At 45.6% G+C, this 19,247-nt stretch overlaps 1 long non-coding RNA gene across 1 annotated transcript; it reads left to right on the top strand.

Moving 5' to 3' along the window:
• The first annotated feature begins 665 nt into the window (after positions 1 to 665).
• Positions 666 to 10,913, top strand: LOC121842210. Its single transcript, XR_006080994.1, has 3 exons — positions 666 to 1,215; positions 1,528 to 1,737; positions 10,548 to 10,913. It is a non-coding gene; the product is annotated as an uncharacterized LOC121842210 (long non-coding RNA).
• Positions 10,914 to 19,247: the final 8,334 nt, after the last annotated feature.

Here is a 19,247-nt window from a genome sequence, read left to right as displayed (position 1 = left end):
GAGGATGGCCTGGTGTCAAGAAGGGCAGCAAAGAAGCCACTTCTCTCCAGGTAAAACATCAGGGACAGACTGATATTCTGCAAAAGGTACAGGGATTGGACTGCTGAGGACTGGGGTGAAGTCTATTTCTCTGATGAATCCCCTTTCCAATTGTTTGGGGCATCCGGAAAAAAATCTTGTCCGGAGAAGACAAGGTGAGCACTACCATCAGTCCTGTGTCATGCCAACAGTAAAGCATCCTGAGACCATTCATGTGTGGGGTTGCTTCTCAGCCAAGAGAGTGGGCTGGGTCCATGGCCAGGAAACTCCCCAGACCTTAATCCCATTGAGAACTTGTGGTCAATCCTTAAGAGGCGGGTGGGCAAACAAAAACCCACAAATTCTGACAAACTCCAAGCATTGATTATGCAAGAATGGGCTGCCATCAGTCAGGATGTGGCCCAGAAGTTAATTGACAGCATGCAGGGCGGATTGCAGAGGTCTTGAAAAATAAGGGTCAACACTGCAAATATGGACTCTTTGCATCAACGTCATGTAATTGTCAATAAAATCCTTTGACACTTATGAAATGCTTGTAATTATACTTCAGTATTCCATAGTAACATCTGACAAAAAATATCTAAAGACACTGAAGCAGCAAACTTTGTGAAAATTAATATTTGTGTCATTCTCAAAACTTTTGGCCATGACTGTACAATGATTTCAACTTCTTATCTTTCGCCTTGGCGCGCTAAAACTGTTGGACATTCAAGACAGGCATGAATTCACACGGTCTAAAAATAGCATTGTAAATACGAACTCATACTGTGTAGACTAGAGTGTAGGCTGAAAACTGCATCGATAGCTTCTGTATTTTTATAATTTGCGTAGTTTGAAGCAAATGAATAGGTAATGGACACCGATTAATTGATAGAGATCATACATAAACTTCATTCCGTTTTTATCTGAACAGTTATCAATTGGAAATGTCAAACCAACTCTGATTAAGCAGAGATCAGAACTTGCCAGAAGAAGGTTGAGAAAGTCTTGATTAACAATGGCGAAGTTAACAACATAGCAACCTATTGGAAATTAGTTCACTCCGTTTCATGTCAGAAGAAACTCGTGGGGAGTAAAGCAAGAAAATAAAAAAAGGTGCATTTTGTCTATTAATTTGCTGGCAAGAGTTCTGGAAGAAAAATGATAAAGCAGTTATAGACACTCCTGGTCTTTGTGGTAAGTTTTCCCTTAAAACATTTGAGACCAAAAAGATAACAGATCAGCCTGCATAACTTATTATAAGGTTATGGCCTAATGCAAAAGTCAAGTATGTACTGTTGTTATAATATGATATGTAGCCTACAAAAATTGCAAAATTAGCTTGGTTATTATATTATACATGATTATAATTATCAATTCAATGTATTGTTCCTGATCATGTTAGTGATGTTGTTATTTATAACCCCATTGATATTGGGCGAGGACTTCGTATTCATGTCAAACTGCTGTCTAATTCCTTGCTCTTCTCTCTTCTGACCCCAACTCCAGCTCCTCTTACTCTGCCTCTGGCACCATGATCCCCTGGTTACCCGAGTGCTACATTGTCATGGGGGCTGTGCCGAGGTGGACTCCATGACAGAGGCGGTGGCCGGGGAGAGCTTCCTCATGGACTGAATCTCCTGTAAGAGGAGGTCCAGGCCCATACCACGGTTGACTGGCACTTCAGAGCCACAGGAGAGGAGGAGTACATCCGCATAAGTAGGCCTACTACATAGTACTAGCTGTACTATATATTGTATATTATTTAGTGTGTATTATGTAAGTGTATAATGTTTTTGTAAAGTGTAATGAGACTTGTTAAATGCACTGTAAATAAAATGTGACTTGACTACCAAGACAGTAGAAAGGCTAAACATGACAATATGGAACAATTTGGTATAGAGGAATGAATGTGTAATACCATGGTTGAAATATTACATAGAGTATAAATTATCTAACTGATCCTGGCAGACTGGCGGCACTTGCGGCGCTGGACAGACTGGCGGCACTGGGCAGACTGGCGGCGCTGGGCAGACTGACGGCACTGGCGGCGCTGGGCAGACTGACGGCACTGGCGGCGCTGGGCAGACTGGGCACTGACGGGCAGACTGGCGGCGCTGGGCAAGAGTCACGGTTGACTGGCGGCACTGGAAGAGTCCGGCTGGGCAGACTGGCGGCACTGGCAAGAGTCAGACTAGCGGCGCTGGGCAGACTGGCGGACTGGAAGAGTCCGGCTGGGCGGACTGGAAGAGTCCGGCGACTGGCGGACTGGAAGAGTCCGGCTGACTGGCGGATCTGGAAGAGTCCGGACTGGCGGCACTGGAAGAGTCCGGCTGACTGGCGGACTGGAAGAGTCCGGCTGACTGGGGATCTGGAAGAGTCCGGCTGACTGGCGGACTGGAAGAGTCCGGCTGACTGGCGGATCTGGAAGAGTCCGGCTGACTGGCGGATCTGGAAGAGTCCGGCTGACTGGCGGATCTGGAAGCTGACTGGCGGATCTGGAAGAGTCCGGCTGACTGGCGGATCTGGAAGAGTCCGGCTGACTGGCGGATCTGGAAGAGTCCGGCTGACTGGCGGATCTGGAAGAGTCCGGTTGACTGGCGGATCTGGAAGAGTCCGGCTGACTGGCGGATCTGGAAGAGTCCGGCTGACTGGCGGATCTGGAAGAGTCCGGCTGACTGGCGGATCATGGCAGACTGACTGATCTGGCTGTTCCACGCTGACTGGCGGCTCTGGCTGCTCCACGCTGACTGGCGGCTCTGGCTGCTCCAAATAGGCTGACAGCTCTGGCGGCTTCTTACAGACTGGCAGCTCTAGCGGCTCCGTGCAGACTGGCAGCTCCGTGCAGACTGGCAGCTCCTTGCAGACTGGCAGCTCCTTGCAGACTGGCAGCTCCGTGCAGACTGGCAGCTCCGTGCAGACTGGCAGCTCCGGCAGACTGAGTCAGACTGACTGGCTGCTCCATGCAGACTGACAGCTCTGGCTGCTCCATGCAGACTGGCAGCTCTGGCTGCTCCATGCAGACTGGCAGCTCTGGCTGCTCCATGCAGACTGGCAGCTCTGGCTGCTCCATGCAGACTGGCAGCTCTGGCTGCTCCATGCAGACTGGCAGCTCTGGCTGCTCCATGCAGACTGACAGCTCTGGCTGCTCCATGCAGACTGGCAGCTCTGGCTGCTCCATGCAGACTGGCAGCTCTGGCTGCTCCATGCAGACTGGCAGCTCTGGCTGCTCCATGCAGACTGGCAGCTCTGGCTGCTCCATGCAGACTGACAGCCCTGGCTGCTCCATGCAGACTGGCAGCTCTGGCTGTTCCCTGCAGACTGACAGCTCTGGCTGTTCCATGCAGACTGACAGCTCTGGCTGTTCCCTGCAGACTGACAGCTCTGGCTGTTCCCTGCAGGCTGACAGCTCTGGCTGCTCCCTGCAGGCTGGCAGCTCTGGCTGCTCCCTGCAGGCTGGCAGCTCTGGCTGCTCCCTGCAGGCTGGCAGCTCTGGCTGCTCCCTGCAGGCTGGCAGCTCTGGCTGCTCCCTGCAGGCTGGCAGCTCTGGCTGCTCCCTGCAGGCTGGCAGCTCTGGCTGCTCCCTGCAGGCTGGCAGCTCTGGCTGCTCCCTGCAGGCTGGCAGCTCTGGCTGCTCCCTGCAGGCTGGCAGCTCTGGCTGCTCCCTGCAGGCTGGCAGCTCTGGCTGCGCTGAACAGGCAGGAGACTCCAGCAGCGCTGTAGAGGAAGAAGGCTCTAGCTGCACTGAACAGGCGGGAGACTCCGGCAGCGCAGGAGATGAGGAAGGCTCTGACAGCGCTAGATAGACGGGAGACTCCGGCAGCGCTGGAGAGGCGAGGCGCACTGTAGGCCTGATGCGTGGTGCTGGCACTGGTGGTACTGGGCCGAGAACACGCACAGGAAGCCTGGTGTGGGGAGCTGCCACCGGAGGGTTGGTGTGTGGAGGTGGCACAGGATGGGCTAGACCGTGAAGGCGTACTGGAGATCTTGAGAGCAGTGCTGGCACAGGACGTGCAAGGCTAGGGATGTGCACAGGAGGCCTGGTGCGTGAGGCTGGCACCAACTTCACCAGCCGACTAACACAGACCTCAGGACGAGTATGGAGCGCTGACCCAGGTGCCATCAAATCCCCGACACGTTCCGTCGGGCGAATTCCATGCAAAAAGCACCAACACAGCAACTCCCTCATTTCTCTCTCCTCCAATTTCCCCATTAACTCCTTCACAGTCTCTGCTTCGCTCACCTCCAACACCAGCTCTGGTTCTGGTCTCCTCCTTGGCTCCTCACGATAAACAGGGAGAGTTGGCTCAGGTCTGACTCCTGACTCTGCCACACTCTCCCTGAGCCCCCCCCCCCCAGGAACTTTTTGGGGCTGACTCTCAGGCTTCCTTCCGAGTCGCCGTGTTGCCTCCTCATACCGGCGCCTCTCCGCTTTCGCCGCCTCCAGGCGGCGATATTCTCCAGGCTGAGCCCAGGGTCCTTCTCCATTTAGGATTTCCTCCCGCTGTTGCCTGTTAACACGCCACTTGGACCCGTTGTGGTGGGTGATTCTGTAACGGTTCTCTTTTGGTGAAGGAGAGTCGGACCAAAATGTGGCGTGTAGATTGCGATCCATGTTTAATCAACAAACGTAAAACACGAATCAATACAAAAACTACAAAAAACAACAAACGTGGAAACGTAACGAAAACCGAAACAGCCCTATCTGGTGAAAACACAGAGACAGGAACAATCACCCACAAACACACAGTGAAACCCAGGCTACCTAAATATGGTTCCCAATCAGAGACAATGTGTAAGGGATTTCTTCCATTGACGGAGAGGCGGACCAAAGCGCAGCGTGGTTATTTTGATTCATGTTTTAATAAATCACTTCACATGAACAAACTAACAAACTAACAAAAACAAGAAACGTGAAAACCCAAAACAGCCCTATCTGGTGCAAAACACAGAGACAGGAACAATCACCCACAAACACACAGTGACACCCAGGCTACCTAAGTATGATTCTCAATCAGAGACAACTAATGACACCTGCCTCTGATTGAGAACCATACTAGGCCGAAACATAGAAATACCCAAATCATAGAAAAACAAACATAGACTGCCCACCCAACTCACACCCTGACCATACTAAATAATGACAAAACAAAGGAAATAAAGGTCAGAACGTGACAGTACCCCCCCCCAAAGGTGCGGACTCCGGCCGCAAAACCTTAACCTATAGGGGAGGGTCTGGGTGGGCGTCTGTCTGGCAGCAGCGCCGGACAGGCGGGAGACTCCGGCAGCAGCGCCGGACAGGCGGGAGACTCCGGCAGCAGCGCCGGACAGGCGGGAGACTCCGGCAGCAGCGCCGGACAGGCGGGAGACTCCGGCAGCAGCGCCGGACAGGAGGGACCACCTGCAGGGAGGAGACAGAGAGACAGCCTGGTGCATGGGGCTGCCACAGGAACCACCAGGCTGGGGAGACCTTCAGGAGGCTTGGTGTTAGGAGGAGGCACCTGAAGGACCGGGCTGTGGGGGAGCACTGGAGCTCTGGTGCGCAACCTTGGCACCACTTCCCCAGGCTGGACAACTACTCTAGCCCGGACCCTCCAGAGTGCAGGCACAGGTTGAACCGGGCTGTGGGTAAGCACGGGAGATCTAGTGCTTACTACACGCACTTCTCCCTTAGGCTCCACTCCCACATTTGCCTGGCGCGAGCGGAGCGCAGGCAGAGGACGCACTGCACCCTCCCAGCGCCCCGGAGACACAGCACGCAGAGCCGGCGCAGGATACCCTGGACCAAAACTGTGTACCGGCGACCAGACCCGCTGAGCAGGCACCATACGCCCTGGCTCGATGCCCACACTCGCATGGCACTTTCGGGGGGGCTGCCCTATAGCGCACCGGGCTATGGGCACGCACTGGCGACACCGTGCGCTTAACCGCATAACACGGTGCCTGACCAGTAATGCGCTGCTTATAATAAACACGAGGAGTGAGCTCAGGTCTGCCCCCCCCCCAAAAAAAATGTTTTGGGGCTGCCTCTCGTACCTGTCGCACTACAGGGAAAACAATATTCAAACTATGTGGATTATTCAAGATCTAACAGGGATGAGTGGGGATTCATAGTACAACAGGAGTCTTCTGTAACATCCAATACGTGTTAAATATGTTTTACATACATCCATGACTGAATGGTTTCACAAACTCCCTTTAAAGGTTTTGTAAGAAAGTTGTAACAGGCCTCATTCACCAGTCCAGAGATGAACCTAGAGACACCAAAAACATCAACGTTTAGAGCAGCTTGGAGATTATTACCCATATAAGGGGGGAGCAAAGAGCTGATTTACCCCTACGGTCAAATGCATCTATAGTTTTTAATGAAGTGGTCGCTGCATTCATTTAGATTATTTCAACATAGTCTAGAACCAGTAAGAACATAGATTGAATGATTGGCTTTGTGCTATTGAGCAAGAGGCCTGACCCATTTCTATGTAAGAAGCCACACTTTTTATATTCAGCTTCTGAATTAACTCATAAATATGTTTTTAAGTCAGCTTAACGTATATACTAGTACAACATACTAGGTACATACACTTCAATCATTAGAATAATTTGCATAATGTAGTTCAGATAGAGCACGATCAGCAGGGCGGGCGATAGAGTACACAACTGTATCAACGGCTTGAATTTCTGACAAAATAATATTATCAATGTATACAATATTTTTGTTTATTAGACCTACCAACATAGAACACAATAGTGTATATCAGGGGTAACGCCCGTTTTCATGGTTAATTGATAGGTGTTCCATTCTGTGGACTGAGAATCCAAAATGCTTTGCACAACATATACATTTCATCGTCATGTCTTTCATTATGCAGACATTTTGTTTTATTAGACTATATTTCTCATTAGGAATACGGTTGTCACCCCCCTTGGAGGCTTGGTGCATGTACAAAGAAAAAGTACCAAATTCAACCATGGGTGGCTGTTAACTAAAATAATGGCAATGCGTGTAGTCGTGTTAAGGTTTTCATTGTTTTCTTGTCAGAGTTTTATGGTTTTGCATATGACTGTGCATTATATGCTGTCGTAATAGGGTTGAGGATCAGATCAAGCTGTCACGATCGTCATGGGTAATAAGAAGCGGACCAAAGCGTTACGTGGTGTGAATGCATCGTTTTAATGGATGACGAAAACACAAAGTAAACTGAACAAGCCAATAAATGAACAACGACCGTGACGCTATATATCAAATGTGCTGACACAAGCACCTAACATAGACAATCACCCAACAATGACAACACAGGCTACCTAAATATGGTTCCCCATCAGAGACAATGACTAACACCGGCCTCTGATGGGGAAAATCATCTCAGGCCCAACACAGAAAAAGACAAACTAGACATACAGCATCGAATGCCCACTCAGATCACACCCATACCAAACAAAACCTAAAAACATACATAGCAAACTATGGTCCGGGCGTGACACAAACCTATTGGGAATTCTTGATCAATCAAAATGTACCTGTTTTCCGTATAGAATGACTTGTATACAGATTATATTACAACTTTGTGTTTTGGCTTAGTGGTTGTTTCTTTACTAACTAGGAAAACTCAACAGTGTGTAAGTCTGAGAAACATTGAGCTGGTTGGTTTGTTGTTGAAAGCTTGAAATGTACACACATTGAGAAGTGATATTGCAGCAACAGTTTTAAAGTGGGTAATCGTATTATATATATATATATATATATATATATATATATATATATATATCCTTGCATGTTTGAATTAGAGCTCCTTTAAAGTGTTTTAGATTATGATAATAATGTTATATTATTTTTATAATAATACATATCTGCAAACCCAATGTATTTCTGAAAACCCCTTTTTGCATCTTCAATAGTTGTAGATGTTCCAACGTTCGTAGACCTTTCATACAAAAAGACATAATACTGTCTGTTTCATCGGTTCCTCCGATGTCGTTCAGAGTCCCTAATGCATCCAAGTCACCCGTTGTGTCAGTGTTTCATCGGTTCTTCCGATGTCGTTCAGAGTCCCTAACGCATCCAAGTCACCCTATGTGTCCGATGTCCATCATACCTAATAAAATAAAATAAATATATAAATCGTTGTCCCCCCTGTTTAAAACACAAATAACTCGTGTTTAATATTACAATAATATCACAATAATATTCAAACAAAACTTTAAATATATTTTTCACTTACTCAGCTCCCGAAATATCCATTAGGAGGGCTTCACAGACATGTTATCTGTCCTGGGACTGCTGCCTGTTGTCTTACGAAGTGGTTCAGAGTGCACACTTTTCTTTTTTTAATATATAAATATTCTTGGGTATGTGATTATTTGGATTTACGCCTAAAAAATGTGTGATCGTGAAGGGCTACGTAAAGGACAGGGCGCAGTTTGCTTCTGAGAATCTACGTCTAACAGTCGCTTCCCAATCACTTATGTCCAGTAGCCTTCAGAAATATCCATTAGGAGGGATTCACTTATTCACATCTCTTTTTTAATCTGTCCTGGCAGCGAAATATTCGGGCCTGTGTGTTTGCGCTAAAGCTGTGGTAACATAGTGTTAAAGTATATGCTCCACGTTCTGTCCCTAACTATCGAAAGTACGGAATGAGTTTCGGGAGATATCCTGTATGCAACACTTTGTACGTTTGGTTTAGAGACCAAAAGGCGGTGAATTCAAAGAGCCATTCTGTCTACAACCGGTTTGGTGGGGTCCCGGTGCGTTGATTAGATATCAGTGTTTAACCCCGGGCGGTCGGCCGATATCTGGACATGCCTTATGCCGGATAGTGCAAACCTTGGTTTCAAACGATTCTCTACAGATAGAGCGCTGGGCCCCCTGTTGAACCCACACCCTTTGTTTTTGAAACGCACACACACACACTCCTGCTGCTCCGTCACACGCACACTCATGCACGCACCCTGATTTTCCATGTCTTTTTCTTCGTGACTGTAACGGTTCTCTTTTGGTGAAGGAGAGTCGGACCAAAATGCGGCGTGTAGATTGCGATCCATGTTTAATCAACAAACGTAAAACACGAATCAATACAAAAACTACAACAAAAAAAAGAACAACAACAAACGTGGAAACGTAACGAAAACCGAAACAGCCCTATCTGGTGAAACCACAGCGACAGGAACAACGACACTAAGGACAATCACCCACGACAAACTCAAAGAATATGGCTGCCTAAATATGGTTCCCAATCAGAGACAACGATAAACACCTGCCTCTGAGAACCACTCCAGACAGCCATAGACTTTGCTAGATAACCCCACTAGCTACAATCCCAATACATACACACCAAAACCCCAAGACAAAAACACACCACAATACAAAAACCCCATGCCACACCCTGGCCTGACCCAATACATGAAGAAAAACACAAAATACTTAGACCAGGGCGTGACAGTGACAGACCGGGGTGATGTCTGGAAAGGACATTTTCCTATAGTTAAAGGGTGAGATACATTTTTAAAACCAGTGATTTAATTCCAAAATATTTAGTACAAACGTTTTAAAGACGTGTTAGAATTAATGACCAAATTGTACTACTATTTAAACATGCATCATTAGTGTTTTATGTAAAAACATTGGAGGCCTACAGTACATTATTACAAACTTTATAACATACCATTGTAGGAAATACTATAAATTGTTTCTGAGAATCTACGTCTAACAGTCGCTTCCCAATCACCTATGTCCAGTAGCCTTCAGAAATATCTATTAGGAGGGATTCACTTATTCACATCTCTTTTTTAATCTGTCCTGGCCGCTAAATATTCGGGGCTGTGGGTTTGCGCTAAAGCTGTGGTAACGTAGTGTTAAAGTATATGCTCCACGTTCTGTCCCCGTTCTGTCCCTAACTAGGGGGTGTTTCAATAAAAAAAAGTTTTTTTTTTATAATGGTTACATGTTCAGTACACACCCCTGCATTCTATATTATTAAGTAGGCTGTTGGTCTTTGAGGTCTGTTATGTCAATTTGCCTTTATACATCTCATTGACCTACTGTCAACTCCCTCAGTTGTAAACATCTACAATAATCATTAGACGTACGCGTCAGAGTTATCATACCCCGTGTCGGGGTTTGTACAGAGTTGGTTAAATCAGCTCTTTTGCTCCCCACTTACATGGCTAATAATCTCCAAGCTGCTCTAAATGGTGATGTTTTTGGTGTCTCTAGGTTCATCTCTAGACTTTTGAATGAGGCCTGTTACAACTTTCTGACAAAACCTTTAAATGTAGTTTGTGAAACCATTCAGTCGTGGATGTATGTAAAACATATTTAACACGTATTGCAGGTTACAGAAGCCTCCTGTTGTACTATGAATCCCCACTCAACCCTGTTAGATCTTGATGTGTTGGCTGAAATATGAAATTACCTCTTCCCCTATCGTTAAAGCGTGAGATACATTTTTAAAACCAGTGATTTAATTCAAAATATTTAGTACCTACATTTTAACACGTTATAATTCCAAAATGTTTACTATTGCTTACAGATAGAGGGTCCGGTTAGCCCTGACCATTATCCGTTTCGAATTCATCAACTCAAAGACGCTTGCCCGCTCCATCAAAACTCCGTAAGTTTTCCGCCATGTGTAGATCAATCGTTCCTGCCTGTAAATTCTGGGTATGCCCACATCATTAATTAATAAGATGTGTAGAAAACTGTTTAGCCATAGTTAAAGGCCTTTCATAAAGAGGCTGTCATGATTGCATGTGCCACATGTTTAACACGTATTGCTTGTTACAGAATACTACTGTTGTACATTTAATATCCCCTTGCAGATTTCGTGGCATTTGCACAAATTCTGTCATGTTACTGTGGTCTTTTTAAAAGTCAATAAATATGTGTGTAAAGTGTACATGTCTGTTTCACTGTAGATTTGTTTAAACCCTCCTAGAAACACCTAATTTCATCCCACAGCATTAATTAATAAGCTGTGTAGAAGCTGTTCAGCCATAAGTAAAGGCCTTTCTGTTACGGTTTTCTTCCGTTGATGGAGAGTGGACCAAAATGCAGCGTGGTTAGTTCGATACATATTTAATGAAGATGACATACGATAATACAAAACAACAAACAGACCGTGAAAACTTATACAGCCTATCTGGTGAACAACAAAACACTGAGCCAGGAACAATCACCCACAAACACACAGTGAAACCCGGGCTACCTAAATATGGTTCCCAATCAGAGACAACGATAATCACCTGACTCTGATTGAGAACCGCCTCAGGCAGCCATAGACTTTCCTAGACAACCCTACTCAGCCACAATCCCAATACCTACTAAAACCCCAATACAAAAACACACCACAAAATAAACCCATGTCACACCCTGGCCTGACCAAATAAATAAAGAAAACACAAAATACTAAGACCAAGGCGTGACACTTTCATAAAGTGGCTGTCATGATAAACCTGAAATTACCTTTAGGATCTTTTCTTTGGGGTTCTAATCTCCCCAGCTGTACATGCACTGAAAATCCTTAGGCTGGAGCCATCTGGAAGCTCTTTGCCTGTACATATAAAGAGAACTAGATAGGAAACTAGGCTGAGAAATATTATTTAAATGGCTGTTTAATTGTTGTTTAAAGCCTGAAATGGACACAATGCCAAGGGACCTTGTTTCTAACACACACACACACACACACACACACACACACACACACACACACACATTCCTGCTTCATAGATAGCAACCATAAGGGCAATAAAACTGGGGGTGGGGGACATACACGTTCAAACACTCAAACCCCCCCAGTTCAACCAGGCCCCTAGACATCAATCACCATGACTACTTCAAAGGATGCCATTTAGATATAAAATAACACACACCCTCTAACACGTGACCACAGGAACAGGAGGGACGGGGCGGAGCCCCATATTTAGACATGCACACGTCATCATGACGCAGGGTCATCAATCAATCACTTTGACGCATGCCGTCTACTTTAATCTCTCTATTATATAAAGTGGCATTGTGTAAAGTGGCTAGTGATACATTTTTTACATCAATTTTAGAGATGAGTCAGTATGTTGGCAGCAGCCACTCAATATTAGTGATGGCTGTTTAACAGTCTGATGGCCTTGAGATAGAAGCTGTTTTTCAGTCTCTCGGTCCCCGCTTTGATGCACCTGTACTGACCTCGCCTTCTGGATGATAGCGGGGTGAACAGGCAGTGGCTCGGGTGGTTGTTGTCCCTGAAGATCTTTTTGGCATTCCTGTGACATCAAGTGGTGTAGGTGTCCTGGAGGGCAGGTAGTTTGCCCCCGGTGAAGCGTTGTGCAGACCTAACTACCCTCTGGAGAGCCTTACGGTTGTGGGCAGAGCAGTTGCCGTACCAGGCAGTGATACAGCCCGACAGGATGCTCTCGATTGTGCATCTGTAGAGGTTTGGTGTTTTTGGTGACAAGCCAAATTTCTTCAGCCTCCTTAGGGTGAATAGGTGTTGCTGCGCCTTCTTCACCACGCTGTCTGTGTGGGTGGACCATTTCAGTTTGTCCGTGATGTGTACGCTGAGGTACTTAAAACTTTCCACCTTCTCCACTACTGTTCCATCGATGTGGATAGGGGGCTGCTCCCTCTGCTGTTTCCTGAAGTCCACGATCATACCTCCCATTGGATAATGAATATATCACAGTGGAAAAGGAGGTGGAGCTTGCTTTTAAGTCAATCTCTCTTTAATGGTCTTTGTTGTGTATGTGACAAAGTCCTGAAGTTCTTCCCTTTAGTTTTTCAGTCAATCTGACCACACTGCATATTTAGACTCTTTTCCCTCTTAGTAAAAAAACTATGTCTCTTATGTAACACACATTTATGTGACAATAGGATGAATCCCAAAATACTGTTAAATATCCACATTTCCTTTTCTTACTTCCTCATCCCTACCAATTTAAAAATGAGGCCATTAACCAGCAACTTAAAATAATTCCGATTCACCTTGAACTCTACATGTGCTCTAAAGAAATGAAATGAATGTATACAGTAAAGTACACATGATCTCTGCATAGCGCTCCCCTCTTCTCTTCCTATCCAATTGGTGGTGTCACAGATCATAATGTACGTGCTGATCGTGGTGCTGCAGCTGTGGATGTTTGTGGTGCTGATCCACTGCTACAACAAGATCTGGGCTGAACACGAGGCGTGGGACGCCCGCAAAACCTTGAGGGCCCAAGAACTGGCCCTAATAAACGAGTGAGAGCCAGTCTTAACAATCTGCTAATGTATACTTCATACTGTGCAAATGTACACACCACAGAGATTGTATCATTTGTGAATTAAAGGTATTCTCCATTCTACTCTATACCAGACACTAACTTCACTTTCTATGTCATTTTTTCTCTCTCTTCATCCCTCTGTCTCTTTTACTTCCTGACCATTAACTCAGTCTATCTTTTGACATTTACAGACCTTTAGACTCAAAGGACAATTGTGATGGAGTGCTTCTGGAGTGACTTGTTATGGTGAGTTTGTTTTGAAATCCTCTCACATGCTTGAAAGTGTGATTTTATAGGCTTGATTGTACCGTAGATTTAACTGTAGACCGTTGACTGTAAGCTGAATAAGTTGAATTACTTTCACTATACTAAATTGGAACACATTTTACTGCAATCAAAAGCTTTTTTGCATTGCTTTTCTTAAAGCAGATGTTCAATCTTGATGTATTTTGTTTGTATCTAACAGGTAAACATCAAAGGTGGAGAACTCTGTCACAAGCAGGTGTTACCACTACACTAGTAGGCTATTACATCATAGAAACATCATTTGAATGTCTTAGCATAGTGTGTAACACATGCGGTTTACAATGTACTTGATTTACTGTACGAGGTAGTTGCAGCTGGCGTGAGTGGTGATTAGATTGACAGGTGGTGCCGAACAGCCTTAGTGTGTCAACTCAACAGAGAATGTCATCACGTGATGGATCAACAGTTCTGACAAAGCTCTGATTACAGATGGTTCCACCTAAGCTACATAGAACGCTTTGGCAGGAACAACCATGCATCTACATAGATAGATCTCATCTACGACCATGTTGTTAAAGTTTATTTTAATCGCTTTGGTGCTATTTTCACAACTCTTAATCCAAAACTCCAAGCTGGTCACACATGTAATGCAGCAAGTCTTTCATTCAAAACCTGTCATTGTGCATTCATTTCGATTATAAACATCTCTCACCACTCAACCATTGACTCAAGTTTATTGTGAAATGTAATGAGAATTGGTTTAAATCACCAAAACACAATGATATCTTTTAGTCATTAGTCATTTTAATTACTAGTTCATCCAAAAGCAAACCATGCAAGATATGTGTTTGAAATCGCAAGATACGTGTTTCAAATCGCCCTTAGAAGTGCTGATTGCATCATAGATATACTGTCTGTAATCACATGTAAGAAATTAAGTGAAAATAAAACAACGTTTAGCATGCATTCATTTGCATCAAGCCTGTCTTGAGCATTTGGCCATAAATTCTCATCCACAAGTGAATGTCATTGTTCATTCATTGCGGTAAAAATATTTTGGTAAGGCAAATCCAAGCTTGATATTGGTCTGCATTGATGGTGTCACATGCCTCAGCCATGGCCAGAAGGAGGGTGGCACGCTCATGAGGAAAGTAATCGTACACCTTCTACCTCCCTGCTGAAAATAATTCCTCAATAGGGTTGAGAAAAAGAGAGTATGGGAGCAGGTATAGGGTCACAAATCACATTTTATTGGTCACATACACATGATTAACAGATGTTAATGCGAATGTGGCGAAATACTTGTGCTTCTAGTTCCGACGGTGCAGTATTATCTAAAAAGAAATCTAAAAAGAAATCACAACATCTACCTAATACACACAAATCTAAGTAAAGGGATGGAATAGGAATATGTACATATAAATTATATGGATGAGCGATGACCGAGCCGCATGGGCAAGATGTAATAGATGTGTAGAATATGGTAAACTCACCAAAAAAAGAAACATCCTCTCACTGTCAACTGCGTTTATTTTCAGCAAACTTAACATGTGTAAATATTTGTATGAAAATAACAAGATTCAACAACTGAGACAAGTTCCACAGACATGTGACTAGCATAAATTGAATAAAGTGTCCCTGAACAAAGGGGGGTCAAAATGAAAAGTAACAGTCGGTATATGATGTGGCCACCAGCTGCATTAAGTACTGCAGTGCATTTCCTCCTCATGGACTGCACCAGATTTGCCAGTTCTTGCTGTGAGATGTTACCCCACTCTTCCACCAAGGTACCTGCAAGGTCCCGGACATTTCTGGGGGGAATGGCCCTAGCCCTCACCCTCTGATCCAACAGGTCCCAGACGTGCTCAATGTGATTGAGATCCGGGCTCTTCGCTGGCCATGGCAGAACACTGACATTCCTGTCTTGCAGGAAATCACACACAGAACAAGCAGTATGGTTGGTGGCATTGTCATGCTGGAGGGTCATGTCAGGATGAGCCTGCAGGAAGGATACCACATGAGGGACGAGGATGTCTTCCCTGTAACGCACAGTGTTGAGATTGCCTGCAATGACAACAAGCTCAGTCCGATGATGCTGTGACACACCACTACAGACCATGATGGACCCTCTACCTCCAAATCGATCCCGCTCCAGAGTACAGGCATCGGTGTAACGCTCATTCCTTCGACGATAAACGCAAATCTGACCATCACCCCTGGTGAGACAAAACCGCGACTCGTCAGTGAAGAACACTTTTTGCTAGTCCTGTCTGGTCCAGCAAAGTGGGTTTGTGCCCATAGGTGATGTTGTTGCCAGTGATCTCTGGTGAGGACTTGCCTTACAACAGGCCTACAAGCCCTCAGTCTAGCCTCTCTCAGCCTATTGCGGACAGTCTGAACACTGATGGAGGGATTGTGCGTTCCTGGTGTAACTCGGGCAGTTGTTGTTGCCATCCTGTACCTGTCCCACAGGTGTGATGTGCGGATGTACCAATCCTGTGCAGGTGTTGTTACACGTGGTATGCCACTGCGAGGACAATCAGCTGTCCGTCTCCCTGTAGCACTGACTTAGGCATCTCACAGTACAGACATTGCAATTTATTGCTCTGGCCACATCTGCAGTCCTCATGCCTCCTTGCAGCATGCCTAAGGCACGTTCACGCAGATGAGCAGGGACCCTGGGCATCGTTCTTTTGGTGTTTTTCAGAGTCAGTAGAAAGGCCTCTTCAGTGTCCTAAGTTTTCATAACTTTGACCTTAATTCCCTACCATCTGTAAGCTGTTAGTGTCTTAACGACCGTTCCACAGGTGCGTGTTCATTATTTGTTTATAGTTCATTGAACAAGCATGGGAAACAGTGTTTAAACCCTTTACAATGAAGATCTGTGAAGTTATTTTAATTTTTACGAATGATCTTTGAAAGACAGGGTCCTGAAAAGGGACATTTCTTTTTTTGCTGAGTTTCTATACATATGAGATGAGCAATGCAAGATATGTACACATTATTAAAGTGGCATACGTTAAAGTGACTAGTGATCCGTTTATTAAAGTGGCCAATAATTCTGAGTCTGTATGTAGGCAGCAGCCTCTCTGTGTCAGGGATGGCTGTTTAACCGTCTGATGGCCTTGAGATAGAAGTTGTTTTTCAGTCTCGGTCCCAGCTTTGATGTACCTGTACTGACCTCGCCTTCTGGACGGTAGCGGGGTGTGGCTCGGGTGGTTGTTGTCAATGATGATCTTTTAGGCTTTCCTGTGACATCGGGTGGTGTGGGTGTCCTGGAGGGCAGGTAGTTTGCCCCCGGTGATGCGTTGTGCAGACCGCACCACCCTCTGGAGAGCCTTGCAGTTGATGATGGTGCAGTTGCCGCACAAGGTGGTGATACAGCCCGACCGGATGTTCTCAATTGTGCATTTGTAAAAGTTTGGGTTTTAGGTGACAAGCCAAATTTCTTCAGCCTCCTGAGGTTGAAGAGGCACTGTTGTGCCTTCTACACCACACTGTCTGTGTGGGAGGACCATTTCAGTTTTTCCGGGATGTGTTCGCTGAGGAACTTAAAACTTTCTACCTTCTCCACTGCAGTCCCGTCGATGTGGATAGGGGGGTGGTCCCTCTGCTGTTTCTTGAAGTCCACGGTCATCTCCTTTGTTTTTTTGATGTTGAGTGAGAGGTTGTTTTCCTGACACCACACTCAGAGCGCCCTAACCTCCTCCCTGTAGGCTCTCGTCGTTGTTGGTAATCAAGCCCACTACTGTTGTGTCATCTGCAAACTTGATGATTGAGTTGGAGGCGTGCATGGCCACACAGTCATGGGTGAACAGGGAGTACAGGAGGGGGCTAAGCACGCACCCTTGTGGGACCCCAGTGTTGAGGATCAGCGATGTAGAAATTTTGTTTCCTACCTTCACCACCTGGGAGCGGACCATCAGAAAGTTCAGGACCCAATTGCACAGGGCAGGGTTGAGACCCAGGGCCTCAAGCTTAATGATGAGCTGTAGTCGATGAACAGCATTCTTACATAGGTATTCCTCTTGTCCAGATGGGTTTGGGCAGTGTGCAGTGTGACGGTGATTGCATTGTCTGTGGACCTATTGGGGCGGTATGCAAATTTAAGTGGGTCTAGGGTGGCAGGTAAGGTGGTGATGAGATCCTTGACTTGTCTCTCAAATCACTTCATGATGACAGAAGTGAGAGCTACAGGCAATATTCATTTAGTTCAGTTATCTTTGCCTTTTTGGGTACAGGAACAATGGTGGCCATCTTGAAGCATTTGGGGACAGCAGACTGGGATATGGAGAGATTGAATATGTCCGTAAACAAACAAGCCAGCTGGTCTGCGCATTCTCTGAGGACGCGGCTAGAGATGCCGTCTGGGCCGTCAACCTTGCGAGGGCTAACACGTTTAAATGTCTTACTCACGTCGGCCATGGAGAGGGAGGGCCCGCAGTCCTTGGCAGCAGGCCGCATTGGTGACACTGTATTATCTTCAAAGCAGGCAAAGAAGGTGTTTAGTTTGTCTGGAAGCAAGACGTTGGTGTCTGTGACCCTGCCACATATGTCTTGTGTCTGAGCCTTTGAAATTGCGATTCCACTTTGTTCCTATACCGACATTTTGCTTGTTAAATTGCCTAGGGAATAAGTACACTGTTTATATTCGGCCATATTCCCAGTCATCTTTCCATGGTTAAATGCAGTGGTTCGCGCCTTCAGTTTTGCGCGAATGCCGCCATCCATTCATGGTTTCTGGTTAGAGTCGGTTTTAATAGTCACAGTGGGTACAACATGTTCAAATCACTTACACGGAACCATAACCGGCTGCGTGCGTGCTCCATCGTGCGCTATCGTGCATGAATTTATTTTGTCCCCCTACACCAAACGCGATCACGACACGCAGGTTAAAATATCAAAACAAATTCTGAACCAATGACATTAATTTGGAGACAGGTCGAAAAGCATTAAACATGTATTTAGCTAGTTAGCTTGCACTTGCTAGCTAATTTGTCCTATTTAGCTAGCTTGCTGTTGCTAGCTAATTTGTCCTGGGATATAAACATTGAGTTGTTATTTTACCTGAACTGTACAAGGTCCTCTACTCCGACAAATTAATCCACACATAAAATGGCCAACCGAATCATTTCTAGTCATCTCTCCTCCTTCCAGGCTTTTTCATCGTTGAACTTATATGGTGATCGCATCTAAACTTTCATATTATTAATTACCACGACTACCAGCAAAACAGTTTGTCTTTCAATCACCCACGTGGGAATAACCAATGAGGAGATGGCACGTGGATACCTGCTTCTATAAACCAATGAGGAGATGGGAGAGGCAGGACTTTCAGCACGATCTGCATCAGAAATAGGAATGACTTCTATTTTAGCCCTTGCCATCGCAGACGCTCGTTGGCGCGCGAGCAGTGTGGGTGCAATAATTGAATAACATAAATTTATAAATGTATTTTGCGATGCTCGCGCACGCAACGTGTCCGGTCTGGTCAGCATGTTAGGATTGAGGTCAGGGCTTTGTGATGGCCACTCCAATACCTTGACTTTGTTGTCCTTAAGCCATTTTGCCACAACTTTTGAAGTATGCTTGGGGTCATTGTCCATTTGGAAGACCCATTTGCGACCAAGCTTTAACTTCATGACTGATGTCTTGAGATGTTGCTTCAATATATCCACTTAATTTTCCTACCTCATGATGCCATATATTTTGTGAAGTGCACCAGTCCCTCC

This window comes from Oncorhynchus tshawytscha, linkage group LG03 (assembly GCF_018296145.1).
Source record: "Oncorhynchus tshawytscha isolate Ot180627B linkage group LG03, Otsh_v2.0, whole genome shotgun sequence".
Taxonomy (NCBI): domain Eukaryota; kingdom Metazoa; phylum Chordata; class Actinopteri; order Salmoniformes; family Salmonidae; genus Oncorhynchus; species Oncorhynchus tshawytscha.
The sequence above is the reverse complement of the archived record's forward strand: the minus strand, read 5'-3'. Positions and strand labels throughout refer to the sequence as shown.